The sequence below is a fragment of the Myotis davidii genome, unplaced genomic scaffold (genome assembly GCF_000327345.1).
Source record: "Myotis davidii unplaced genomic scaffold, ASM32734v1 scaffold648, whole genome shotgun sequence".
NCBI lineage: Eukaryota > Metazoa > Chordata > Mammalia > Chiroptera > Vespertilionidae > Myotis > Myotis davidii.
Genome location: NW_006299603.1, coordinates 880,237 through 885,302, shown reverse-complemented (window position 1 = coordinate 885,302; position 5,066 = coordinate 880,237).

Genomic DNA, 5,066 nt, shown 5'->3' with positions numbered 1-5,066 from the left:
GGTCTGTGCATGACAGGGGGGGGCGCCCCAACTCCCCAATCAGCCCTGCTCTGAGCCCGACCAGGGGCTGCACCTAGGGATTGGGCCTGCCCTCTGCCACTGGGAGCAGGCCTAAGCCAGCAGGTCGTTATCTCCCGAGGGGTCCCAGACTGCGAGAGGGCACAGGCCAGGCTGAGGGACCCGCCCCCGCCGCCGAGTGCACAAATTTTTGTGCACCGGGCCTCTAGTCCTATATAATAAAAGCATAATATGCTAATTAGACCGGACATCCTTCTGGATGACCTTCTGGATGAAGCTGTGGCTGTGAGGGCAGAGGCAGCCGCTGTGGGGGTTGGGGGGCTTAGCCCCTTGCACGAATTTCGTGCACCGAGCCTCTAGTATTGAATAAAAATAAAGTTTTTCAACAAACAGGATCTTTACAGGAAGTGTGTGTGTGTGTGTGTGTGTGTCTACCTGGAGGAAAGGAATGGCTCTGAGGCAACGGTGCCAAGACCTTCTCTGGAACTGTTTCCCTCCACCCCACTCAGAAATACTCAGAAGCACACTCATTCAGACCTCCACCTGCCCACCCAGACACACTCACACACTCCCGAATATCCGGAGTCACGTATACGCACAGCACACCCATTCACATGCACAGAGAAATATACATATTCGTGCAGTCACATGCCTCCACTCTGTCTAGGTGTCTTAAAACCCTCTTTGTGTCCATCTGACCTTGAAAATGGGGGATGAAAATGAGAAAATAGGCGTAGGGAATTTTTCCTGTAAGTCTAGTGCCTTCCAAGAGAAATATAATATGAACCACATTTTTATTTAAAAGTTTCTAACAGCCATATTAAAAAGATAAAAAGAGACAGGCTAAATTGATTTTAATAACATATTTTATTCAACATAATATACCCAAAATATTATCTCTTCAACGTATGGGTGTTATTGTAATATTATTGATATATGTCGCCTTTTGGGAGGTACTAAGTTTCAAAATCAAATGTATGTTTACACGTAAGGTGCCTTTCCATTTACAGGGGCCACATTCAGCTGCTTAATGGCTGCCTTGTTGGACAGCACTGGTCTAGAGTGTTAGAGGTTTCTCTCTTTGGAAAAAGGCAAGGTTTTCTGACAATGTGCAGGAAGTGTGATGTTCTCTGTTTAAAATACGTGGTTAAATTCACGAGAGCTTTGGAATGGTCCCCCAAGATCTGGTGAGGATAACGTTCTCCTTCCTAAACTGTTGCCAACCTTGTCTGCTCCAGGAAGGTCGACTTAGCAGCGGTGAAATGCCTGCTCCTTGCTGGTGGTAGAAAGCAGCCAGCCATTGAGCGATTTGCCCCCCACCCGCCACCCCCGTGTGATGTAATAGCCACAGAGGAGACAGACCAAAGGAGAGCTGGCTCTGATTGATGGACAGGTGCAGGGGGAGGGCCTCAGACTTGCACACTCCCCTGGCTCAGGTGGCCTAAGCTGGGCTCCAGCCCTCTGGAAGCTGAGAAAAGGCAGCTGCGATTGGAAGCCCGCCAATCATGCCACAGTGGCTTGAGAGGGCTCCATGAGGTTGCCTGACCAGCCCCTTTCATGGGGTAACAGCTTTCTTTTCCTTAAAGAAAGAGAACGGGTCATAATCAGGGATTGGTTTAAGATGGGCACATGATCCAGGCCCAACCAATCAGAGTGTAAGATTTGGCACAAGGGCAGACAAATGAGTAGACTCAATCAATGAAACTCAGACCTGGAACTTTTGTTGGGTTAACCAAGGAAAAAGGGTATCCTCTCTTTCCTCTCTCCACAGGGCTGTCACACTGGGAGAGTGTATAGCCAAGAGCTGTGGCAGGGGAGAACCTGGCTGAGAGCGAAACTCTAGAACAGCGGTTCTCAACCTGTGGGTGGTGACCCCTTTGGGGGTCGAAGGACCCTTTCACAGGGGTCGCCTAAATACATCCTGCATATCAGATATTTGCTTTACGATTCATAACAGTAGCAACATTACAGTTATGAAGTAGCAACGGAAATAATTTTATGGTTGGGTCACAACATGAGGAACTGTATTAAAGGGTTGCGGCATTAGGAAGGTTGAGAACCACTGCTCTAGAGGGAGTTGAGTCCTGGAGACATTATTTGAGTCTCTGGGTTCAACCTGAACCTGTTGTTCCAGCCCTGGACCTCTCAGTTACATAATCCAGAACCTTCCTTTCACTTTTGCTCAAGTTAGTTTGATGTTTGGTTGGGATTCGGGTTGGGTTGGGTTTGAGGTTTGAACTTTAAATTTGGTTTAGGCTGGAGGTTGAGGTTCATTTAGGATTGAGGTTAAGATTAGGTCGGGTTGGGGTTGAGCTCTGGTTTGGGTTAGGACTGGGGCTGGCTTGACCTTCCCTCCAGGTCAGAATCAGAGAGGCCAATGAGGCTGCTGCTGGGCTGTATGTTAAAGTCCTTACTCAGGGAGCTGACAACATCCTGGATCTTCTCATAGGTGGCTTCGTCCACGGACACAGCAATTCGACCCACACCAGCAGCCCCAGGATAGGGAGGTGGGGAAGCGAGAGAGCCTTCATCCTGCAAGGGCTGGGTCACCCGCTGTCCATCTGGGAGGGTCAGGCCCCCTGAACATGGCACTTATCCTGCCAGCAGACGCAGTAAGCCAAATCTTGGACACAAATTCCATGCCGCTGACATATCTCTCTCTTTAAGGCTTCTGTGCGTAGGGTTTCCTGTCTTAGGTAATATGTCCCTTGGCCCCCTAGCCCTCCCTGCCCACATCCGGGGCCAAGAGGAAGCCCTTGGAGCAGATTGCAGGGACCAGGGTGGGAGCTGTCACTCTCCCTGCCACAGCCGCCCTCTTCGAGAACTCTCCCTCCCCACATCTGGTTGGGCCTGGTCCAGGAGGTAGTGCTTGGGGATGATTCCAGAAGCCACAGTCCAAGGGACAGGCAGAGAAACGAGTGAGCATGTAGGGGTGGGATTGCAAACACGACCAGAGAAACGTCCCAGTGTGAGACTTGCAGACTGTGTTCATGCCCAAGTGTCCATCCGCAGGGAATGGGTAAAGGAAACTGCGGTTTGTTTCCTCAGTAGAACAGTCTACAACGGCCCGTGGGCAAATCCAGCCCACCATCTATTTTCATATGACCTGTTATAGGACAGCAAAAAGCTAGGAAAATTTCAGGGCCGGAGGAATAGGGAAACTGAGACAAGAAAATTAAACAAGGCCGAGCAGTTAGGCAGCCTGCAACCGGCTTGTAGACAGCAAGCCCTTATCTTCCCCCAGCCAGGGAGAGGAGGGGGAGGGGAGGGGGAGAAGGGAAGGAACCTTCATGCAACTGGAGAATACACAGCTTAAAGCGCCCTGAAACTAACAGACGGGGTGGGGAGGGAAGGCTTATCTGTCCCACTGTTTGAAGTATCAGGGGTGGGGAACATCAGGCCCGCGGGCCGTATAAGGCCCTGGAATCATTTGGTCTGGCCCTGTCAAGGCATCAGGGGTGAGTTCATTATAGGTTTGACCAGATACACCAGGCTATTTTTTAAGTTGGTAATTTTGTATGGCTGGAGAAAGCTGTTATAAATACCCAAATGGCCCTTGGCAGAGAAGAGGTTCCCCACCCCTGGAACAGAGACGCCAGCAGTTTCGGGATTTAATTGCCAGGTGCTTCTCATAAATTCTGGGGAAGCCGTAACAAAGTAAAAGGGAGAGCGAGCTTCAGGGTTGACCTGTACCGGGAGAGCCAGCAGAGGGATTTTAGAGTTTATTCTGCTTTCTGTCTCTAGAACTTCCATTTTAGGTCACATTTTGGATAACCATTCATCTCTTTTTTTATATATATTTTATTGATTTTTTACAGAGAGGAAGGGAGGGGGATAGAGAGTTAGAAACATCGATGAGAGAGAAACATCAATCAGCTGCCTCCTGCACATCTCCTACTGGGGATGTGCCCGCAACCCAGGTACATGCCCTTGACCGGAATCGAACCTGGGACCTTTCAGTCCGCAGGCCGACGCTCTATCCACTGAGCCAAACCGGTTTCGGTTCCATTCATCTCTTGATGGACAGTCTGGTTGTTGCCAGCGCTCGGCTATCATGAATGTGCTGCTATGAACATTAGTGTACACATATCTCTTGGAGTCCCTGCTGTTAATTCTCGTGGGTATGTACCCACGAGTGTAATTGCTGGATTATATGGCAATTCTATGTTGAACGTTTTTGGGGAACTGCTGGACAGTTTTTACACTTTTACATCATTGGAAAAATATATAATACTTAGTGACAGATGAAAAGTATATGACATTCAAATCCCAGTCTGTATAAAGAAATTTTTCTAGGGACACAGCCATGGCCAATTTTTAAAAATATACATATTTTTATTTAATTCAGAGAGGAAGGGAGAGGGAGAGAGATAGAAAACCCAGTGATGAGAGAGAATCATCGATCAGCTGCCTCCTGTGCATCCCACACTGGGGATCAAGACCAGGAATCAAACTGTGACCTCCTAGTTCATAGGTTGACGCTCAACCACTGAGCCATGCTGGCTGGGCTATGCCCACTTTTTAATATATCATCTGTGGCTGCTTTGGCATGTCAGTGGCAGAGTTGAGTAGCTGTGTTGGAGACCCTATGGCCCACAAAACCAAACACATTCACTATCTGGCCCTTTACAGAAAAAAACTTTTGCCCCATCCTGGTCAGTCAGTGTATGAATTGCGGCTACATACAACAATCTGGATGATTCTCATCAACATAATAGCAAAAGAGCCCAGACACAAAAGAACATACCACAGAAATTCATTTATAATATTTGAACATTTTTCTTTACCCATGTTATACTATACTAGGGGCCTGGTGCACAAAAATTTGTGTGCTCAGGTGGGGAGGTCCCTCATCCAGGCCTGTGCCCTCTCACAGTCTGGGACCCCTTGGGGGATGACCATCTGCTGGCTGAGGCCTGCTCCCCAGGGGATTGGGCCTAAGCTGGCAATCAGGCATTCCTCTGGCAGCCCAGCAGCCCTAGGGGGATGTCCACTTGCCAGCAGGGAGCAGACCTAAGCTGCAGTCGGACATCCTTAGCGCTGCTGAG